The sequence below is a fragment of the Chenopodium album genome, chromosome 19, assembly GCF_948465745.1.
Source record: "Chenopodium album chromosome 19, dcCheAlbu1.1, whole genome shotgun sequence".
Classification (NCBI taxonomy): Eukaryota; Viridiplantae; Streptophyta; class Magnoliopsida; order Caryophyllales; family Amaranthaceae; genus Chenopodium; species Chenopodium album.
Window position 1 is genome coordinate 34,467,969 of NC_137852.1, and position 9,773 is coordinate 34,477,741.

Genomic DNA, 9,773 nt, shown 5'->3' on the forward strand with positions numbered 1-9,773 from the left:
AAATTCCTACAAAACTCAAGCAAAACTACCAAAGCACTGGAAAACACAAATTAGTAATAAAAGTGGCTCGTAGGAGCCAAAAACACTACTAATTACGACCAAGGGACGGGGATAAATATATATATATATATAAAATGAACACATCAAACTCCCCCAAGCCAAACCTTTGCTTGTCCCTAAGCAAAGAGCTCCTCAATGAACAAATAAAACATGCCTCACCCCAATATAAAAATCAAGCACAAACGATTCAAGGCAAATCAAGTGAACATGCTTCAAAATCAACCAATCCTATCCATCTAATCACCCTTCATCCCCAACAATTGTCAAATAGAGCAAACCACAAGAGCATATAGAATTCAAGACTAGTGCTCACACACTCAACTCTCATTTATGTGGCGAGTAAAATATGTACTCGATCGCTCTCCATCCCAACCCCTTTAATGTGAACAATGCCCTCCCAAACTCACAACACTCGTGTGTTTAAAAAGACATACACTCAACCTAATAGTCGACTCGGAATATGTCAAATCATAACTTGCATTGATAAACAACACTTTCATATTTACACAACTCTATGCACAAAGTCAAAAGGTCTTTTAAAGCTTGTAATGTAAGGCTAGGGAAAAGGGTAGGATAAATTTGGGAATATGTGAGAGAAAAGCTATGCATAAAGGGAGCCATAACCTAAATAAACCCATGACCAAAAATAATGATCATACACATCTCCAACATAACCAACCCCAACACAAATCACCAAATATAATCCAATCAATATAAATCAATCCCAAAACTTACAAAATTCACTCATAAAAATATGATAATATAGAACAAGAGTGAATAGACAAACTTTGAACTCAACTCAACTATTTCACAATGAAACTCAACTTTTTTCCTTTCTTTTCCTTCTCGATAAACCTTCACTTAGACAATTTGAACATCAAACTTTTTTTCCTTTTTGCTCTTTTTTTTCTTTTCTAGAAGTTCACTTTCTTTTTCACTTTTTTTTCACTATTCTTTTTTTGAACTTCTCTTTTTTTCTATCACACTTTTATTTTCCAAATATATACACAATAAAACTCATCAAATAAAAATATGATCAAGAACAAACAACTTCTCAAACCCACCCAATTGTGCAAATAATGTGCACACTACAAACTCCCTCACCTCACTCACTAATAGCTCCCCCAAGCCAAGCTTGGGACTAGTAACCAATGGGGCAAAATAGGCTTGTAATGTGGCAAATAAACAACAAAAAGTCAAGGCAACAACATGGGTAGCAAGAAGGGAACAAATGTATCTAAATAAATCTGAAGGCCACCTAAAAGAACAAATGCCTTTGTCCTCCACATGTGCATAATATTGAGTTATGAAACACTACTCATAGTTGCAAACCAATACTCAAATTCATTGACATACCAGGAACTAATCACACATTCCTAACCAAATCAACTAGTCAAGCACTATATTCACAAGTAGTTGGGAAAAATTGACGCATGTTTAGGAATCCAGATAATTAAACTTCAAGTCATGATCAACTAATCCACAATGCTCACAATCAAATACCAAGAATCAAAACAATTTTTCTCGAAGTATGGGGCACAGGGAAGCATGATTTACAGTTCATTGGTTCGTATTTTTTTATTTTTTTTATTTTTCAATTTTTTTGTATTTTTCATATAAGGAAAGCAATAAACTAAACTAAAAAGCAATAAATCTAAACTAACAAAACACACCAAAAATAAACAAAAATAAAGAAAAGGAAAGAGAAAAGTATATACCAAATCCAAAAATCCTCCCCCAAGCCAAGATCGGACAATGTCCTCATTGGCTCGAAAGTAGCCCAGCTGGCTACTCATCCGCATCCTAGTCCATATGAGAGGACCCACCTGCTCGACCACTAGAACCGGCACCATCTGCACCGAAAGAGCCACTACCAAAATAGTTAGCATGAAAAGTCCCCCCCCCCCCGGCGGTCCCCCAAAAGGAATGTCCTGTCCGTACCCATGGAACGAGGAATAGTCTGTGTAAATGCCATGGGCAGTGGGATCCCTATCGTATCCCTGGGGTGGGGGCTGAAACCAGTCTGGGTAAACCGCGTCGTCGGGAATGTTGCCCCGACGAGCGTAATCATCGTAAATAGGGTAGAGCCCCCTACCCTGGTTCCTCTCGAGGTAGCCTAACCTATGGTCGACAGAGCCTATCATCTGCCTAAACTCGGTCTGGGTCTGCTCTATGCGACCTATGGCCTGGCCAATACTCTGTAGATCCCAAACTGGGTCAGAGTCACCGTGAGGGACGGAGTAGGACTGTCGGGGTGGTGATGGTGGCTGTGGAATGGGCTGTATGGGAGGTGGCTGGGCCTGCTGTGGATCCTCACCCCTAGCATGGGCAACTAACAGGGCATAAGTATAAGACTCTTGCCCTGGGGGAAAGGCGGTCAGCTCGGGGTTGGGCAAAGGAAAAATAGGCAAGGGTTGTTCAGTCCCTGTCCTAATGCACCAATGGGGGACCTGGTTCTCGTCCGCTCTCAACCACCCCAGTTCCTCAAGGTACCTAGAGGTCATGTAAGTGTCCGGCCCCATGTTGGTCATCCTATGAGGTCCACTCTCTACTAACTGGCCTTCTTGATGGATATCCTAGTGATAAGGCCACCAAGACGGATAGGGGTAGTGTGGTGGTTGCTGGCCGTAGCGTGCCTACCTAGGTGGTGAATAATGTACCGGGCGATGTTCAGTTTTTCATACCCAAAAATGTAATGGCCAATCACAGCAAGTTCATTGGTCTGACAGTTATGGGGTTCATTTCTACCTAGGAAACATACACCGGCAAATCTTTGCCACAATTTGGGGATGGGGTGGTGAATGGGCCTAGCACTAGCATGTTGAGCAGATACATTTGAAATGCCAGTCAAAGCTAAATAAACATCTTCCATTTTAAATTCAGCATTCCATTGTCTGTTCAAATCAGGTTCCAGTTCAAACAATTTACAGAATTCCACAAAAGAAAGAGTGATGTTTTTATTGTTAAGCCTAAATATTAATTTAGGACCACTTTTATGATTTTGAATAACAAGAGAAGACAAGAATTCACAGGTTAATTCACGGTATGTTGAATAATGCATATCTACAAATTTTCTCATACCAATATCGTTTAAAAATCTCCTAACAAAACCATATAAACCTAAAGCTTCTAAAGTAGGGCGGTGTAACCACCGTGAAGGGATTACCTCGCGTCCGTAGAGCACCTCGAGTTTTTCCCGTTGCTCCGCCGTTGCGATTTTGATCGTCGGCCACTGAGGGAGTTGGAGCGCCGGGTCATACTGCTGGGACGAGCTGGAGCTTCCTCCGAGTAGGCTTCTTGCTCTTTTAGCCGCCATTTAGGTAGTGGTCAAAAATTTAATTTGTGGAAACTGAAAATTTTTGGTATAGAAATGTAGAGGATGAAGAGAGGAGTAATAATATGGGAAAAAATTTGGATTTGGGTAAGGGAATAAGGAGAAAACTTAGAGAGAAGTCAGAGGAAATTTAGAGTTTTAGAGAGATAAAGCCGAAGGAAGAGAATGAAAATGAGAAAAGAAGAAGAAAAGAAGAAGAAAAAGGGCGGAAGGTTATCGCGCCCGGCCGGGCGCAGCACTGCCCGGTCGGGCGATCTGTTACGTGGGGTTTTTGTTACTCGCGCCCGGCCGGGCGGTCATGTGCCCGGTCGGGCGATCTTTGCGTCCTTTGTCCCCTTTGTCTCGTGCCCGGCCGGGCGGTCTTGGGCCCGGTCGGGCGATCTAACCTCTTTATCGTTTCCGACTCTCGCGCCCGATCGGGCGTGTGCTTGCCCGGTCGGGCGATTTTCCTTCAATTCTGAGGTCTCTTCTCGCGCCCGAGAGCAAGTTTTGACGAACTTTTTCTTTCTCAAAATTTGACTAACTCTTTTCCTGTAAACTGTACAAAAAACTCATAAAACTCATTAAATTCCCTCCTCTCGCCACTCATAAGAAAAAGAAGAAAAACAAAAATAAAAAAGCAAGTAAAATACGGGTTGCCTCCCGCAAAGCGCTGGTTTATCTAGGTCCCGCACGACCTACTTACCATAGGTTTCTCAAGGTGAGCTGGAACTAGTCAGGTGTAGTAGTTCAACTGCACCAATCGTAGCCCCGTCATGATAAATCTTAAGCCTCTGACCATTTACCTTGAATTCATTACCAGTCTCATCAAATAACTCTACAGAACCGAATTTGTTGGCCCGTTTTACTGTGAAAGGACCTGACCACCTTGACTTCAACTTTCCTGGAAAAAGTTTAAGCCTAGAGTTGAACAACAACACCTTATCACCCTCTTTGAATTCTCTCGGAAGGATCATCTTGTCGTGCCATCTCTTTGTCTTCTCCTTGTAGACTCGCGCACTATTATAGGCCATCAACCTAAACTCATCAAGTTGGTTAAGTTGTAGAAGCCTCTTCTCTCCCGCTAGCTTAGCGTCCAAATTGAGCTCCTTAATAGCCCAATATGCCTTGTACTCTAACTCCACCGGAAGATGACATGCTTTGCCGTACACAAGTCTATAGGGAGTGGTACCTATAGGGGTCTTAAATGCGGTTCTATATGCCCATAGGGTGTCATCCAACTTATCGCTCCAATCTTTCCTAGATTTTGCTACCACCTTCTCTAAGATGACCTTAATCTCGCGATTAGACACTTCGACTTGGCCACTAGTTTGGGGATGGTAGGCTAGCCCTGTCCTATGGTAAACACCATACTTCTTTAGGAGAGTATCTAACTTCCGCTCATGAAAGTGGGATCCTCCGTCACTAATTATGGCTCTAGGCACTCCGAATCTAGGAAAAATGGTTTTCTTGAAAAGCCTATGGACCACCTTGGCGTCATTGGTAGGAGTGGCAATGGCTTCTACCCACTTGGATACATAATCTACGGCGACTAGTATATAGCGGTTCCCTCTAGAGGAAGGGAACGGTCCCATGTAATCAACACCCCAAACATCAAAAATTTCAACTTCCAAAATCCCAGTTTGAGGCATCTCATGCCGCCGCGAGATGTTGCCAGTCCTCTGGCAAGAGTCACAAGCCTGCACAAAAATGTTAGCATCCTTGAACATAGTGGGCCAATAGAATCCTGACTCATTTATCTTGGCCACTGTTTTAGAGGGACCATGATGTCCTCCATAAGGTGAAGTGTGGCAGCTAGTAAGAATACCGTGTACCTCCCATTCGGGAACGCACCTGCGAAATAATCCATCTGCACACTCACGAAACAAAAAAGGATCATCCCAAAAATAATGTTTAACATCATACAGGAATTTCTTCTTTTGTTGGTAGGACAAGTCAAGAGGTAGAGTACCACCCACTAAATAATTTGCAAAATCGGCGTACCAGGGGTGTTGCTCTACCACTGCATACAGGTTGTCATCAGGGAAAGAATCATCTATGGGGAGAAAATCCTTACCCTCATCATACCTGATTCGTGACAAGTGATCTGCCACAACGTTCTCTGCACCCTTTTTGTCCCTAATTTCAATGTTGAAGTCCTGGAGCAAGAGAACCCACCGGAGTAGCCTAGGCTTTGATTCCGCCTTGGCTATCAAGTACTTTAAAGCTGCATGGTCAGTAAAAACAATAACTTTAGAACCAACTAGATATGATCTAAATTTTTCTAAAGCATAAATGACAGCTAAAAACTCCTTCTCCGTGGTGGCATAGTTGATTTGAGCCTCATCCAAAGTTTTACTAGCATAATAGATAGCATGTAAAACTTTGTCCTTCCTCTGTCCAAGCACGGCTCCTAAAGCAAAGTCGCTTGCATCGCACATGATCTCGAAGGGAAGATTCCAATCAGGAGCACATATGATGGGCGCCGATATTAAAGCCTGCTTGATCCTGTTAAAACTCAAGACACTCGTCTGTAAAAACAAAAGGGGCATCCTTAAGCAAAAGCTGAGTCAGTGGTTTAGCAATTTTAGAAAAATCTTTGATAAAACGGCGATAAAACCCCGCATGACCCAAGATACTCCTAACTCCCTTAACATTAACTGGGGGAGGTAATTGCTCAATCACTGAAATTTTTGCTCTGTCTACCTGTATGCCCTTATCAGATACAATGTGACCCAATACTACTCCCTCTGTCACCATAAAGTGATATTTTTCCCAATTTAAGACCAAATTGCATTCTTCACATCTTTTCAGGATTTTAGCTAGGTTAATTAGGCATGCATCAAATGAAGAACCATAAACACTAAAATCGTCCATAAAGACTTCCATGATAGACTCGATGAACTCAGAAAAGATACTCATCATGCAACGTTGAAAAGTAGCAGGTGCATTACATAAACCAAAAGGCATTCTACGATATGCAAAAGTGCCATAAGGGCATGTAAATGTTGTCTTTTCCTGATCTTCAGGGTGGATCGGAATTTGGAAAAATCCCGAATACCCATCTAAATAGCAAAAGAACTTATGATTCGCTAATCTCTCAAGCATTTGATCGATGAAGGGGAGAGGGAAGTGGTCTTTTTTAGTGGCGACATTTAATCTACGATAGTCAATGCACATACGCCACCCTGTAACAGTTCTAGTGGGAATTAATTCATTTTTATCGTTTTTAACAACAGTCATCCCACCCTTCTTAGGAACCACCTGTACAGGACTTACCCATTTGGAGTCAAAAATAGGATAGATGATACCTGCATCAAGTAGTTTCATAACCTCTTTCTTGACTACCTCTTGCATGTTAGGATTCAACCTCCTCTGGGGTTGAATGTAGGGCTTGTAGTTATCCTCTAGGTGTATCCTGTGCATACAAAAATCTGGGCTTATACCCTTCAGATCATCAATATTGTACCCTATTGCCCTTTTGTGGGTTCTGAGAACCTCTAGAAGTTGGGAAATTTGTGGGTCATCAAGTGCAGTACTGATGATCACAGGGTTCATTTCCTGCTCATCAAGAAAAACATATTTTAAATGAGAAGGGAGAGGTTTTAGTTCGGGTTTCTTTACCTCTGCAGGTTTCGATTCCTGAACTAATTTTACTACCTTCTTATTTTCCTTGTCATCCAGTTCTTCTATGGCAAGTGCTTTCTCTATAATATCCACCTCCTTGCTCCAGATACTCGCATCACCTGCAGACAAATTACCACAAAGTATTTCTTCCAAGGGATCCCTTGCAAGAATCTGTGTCAAGCTATCATCACAAATATCATCCATTATATCCAACACATCAATTAGACAACAGTTTTCCTCAAGCATAGGACCTTTTAAAACCTTCCCTAAATTAAAAGTAATATTATCATCACCAACAGATAGGGTTAGTTTACCATTTTTAACATCTATAATGGCTCCTGCAGTATGGAGAAAAGGCCTACCTAATATAATGGGTATTTGTGTGTCCTCAGCCATGTCTAAAACAACAAAGTCAACAGGGATGAAAAATTTACCAACTCTAACAGGGACGTCCTCTAAAATACCTAAGGGATATTTAACAGAACGATCTGCCATTTGCAAAGTGATATTAGTAATTTTTAATTCACCCATATTCAATTTAGAACAGATAGACGATGGCATTACACTAACAGAAGCACCCAAATCACATAATGCTTTATCTATGAAGACATTACCAATATGACAAGGGATAGAAAAACTACCAGGATCCTTTAATTTATGAGGAGATTTATTTTGTAACAATGCACTACACTCCTCAGTAAAAGCGACAGTTTCTACTTCATTAAAGGCCCTCTTCCTAGTCAAAATATCTTTCATAAATTTAGCGTATGCAGGAACCTGTGTAATAAGTTCAGTAAAAGGGACCGTTACCTGCAAATTTTTAACAACCTCCAGAAACTTACCAAACTGCTTGTCCAACTTAGTCTTTAGTTGGCGATTAGGGAAAGGTAATTTGATAACTGGTGGTGCTTCCCTACTCTTCTCCTGGGGTGCATCCTTCCCTGGGGTTGTACCCTGCAATGAATCATCAAAAATATTAGCATCAGGAATTTTACCCTGCAGCCCTGCAGGGGAAATTGGTACAAAGGAATCAGGATTAGCAATGTCAGATAATTCAGGTTCATCCTCTTTGGGCATTTGGGGCCCATCGTAGTGTGAACCACTCCTTAGGGTGATTGCATTTGCATGATCTGTTGGTTGGATTTCCTGCGCTGGTAAAGCTCCCTGCTGACGAGATTGAAGGGTAGAGGACAATTGGGCAATTTGGGTGTCCATGACTTTATTATGGGCTATAATAGAGTCAATCTGTTGGTCTCTACTCTCCATATGCTTTTGCATATTAGTCAGCATTGCCCTAATTTCTGATAAAGCAGGGTCAGAAGATGTAGTAGGGGGTTGTGATGGGGGTTTCTGGTTGGCATGAGGATGGTAATATTTCTGCTGTGGAGGGGGTGCTTGTTGTGGTTGTTGTGGAGGTGGAGGATTTTGAACATTAGTGCTACGGTAAGATAGGTAGGGATGGTTCCGGTAGCCAGGATTGTAGGAATTGGAGTAAGGGTTATTTTGCTTGTAAGTTTGGAAAGCATTAACTTGCTCCATAGAACTCCTGCAATCTTGTTCATAATGACCTACACTGCCACAATTTTCACAAAAAGCATCATTAGCATTATTAGCAACAGCAGAAACATTAGCAACAGAATTAGAATTGTTCGTGGTAAGATTATCTAATTTCTGACAGATAGAAGTAAGCTGGGCTTGCAATAGAGTGACTGAATCAACATGATGCTTGCCCTTGTGAGCAAAACCTCTAGCATTCCCATATTGGGAATTATGGATTGCCATATCTTCAATAACCTGACCTGCATCATCAACATTTAAATTCATAAATCTACCGCTAGCTGCGGAGTCGAAAATTGTCCTAGATGCATTTCCTAATCCATTGTAAAAAGCTTGAATCAGTTGCCACTTAGCCAAATTGTGGTGAGGACACTCCCTCTGCAGATCTTTGAATCTTTCCCAAGCTTCGTATAATGCTTCATCTGAATCCTGGGCAAAGTTCTGGATGGCGCTTCTTAATAAAGCTGTTTTCTCTGCAGGGTAATATTTATTATAGAAATTCAATGCAAGAGTCTCCCAGTTAGTAATACCAAGTGCAGCTCTATTCAAACCATTAAACCATAATTTAGCTTTTCCACATAAAGAAAAAGGAAAAAGAATCTCCCTGATTTGATCCTGCGTTACCCCATTCTGCCTAATAGTATTGCAGTATTGACAGAAATCTGCAATGTGAAGATTAGGATCTTCACCCTTCGCTCCACTGAATTGCTTTCTTTCTATCATCGTAATGAATTGGGGCTTGATCTCGAACTGGACTCCCTCGAGATCGGGCGTAGGAGAAAGATGCGGAAAATCTGTCAGCGATGGTTGCGAATAATCGCTAAGCTTACGAGGTGGTGGAGGTGGTGGTGTACCCATCTCTAGTTCTGAATCAGAAGAATGCTCCGAATCACTAGAGGAAGGTAATGGATTTCCAGGAATATCACTACTCCCGGAATCTGCTAAGATCTGCCTGTAAAGATTCTTTTGTCTATGAAACGAGCGTTCGATCTCAGGATCGAATGGAATGTAACCTGATCTGGAACACCTGGGCATAAACAAAGAACTAAAAAAAACAGATATTAGTACTACCTCAAAGAACTAATGTCCCTTGAGGCAAAAGAGAAAATAATCTAAACTATAAAAACAATTAGAAATAAAAATAAAACCGTTTCCCCGGCAACGGCGCCAAATTTTTGACAGGCTAAAGTCGTATCACCTAATCAAAAATAATTAC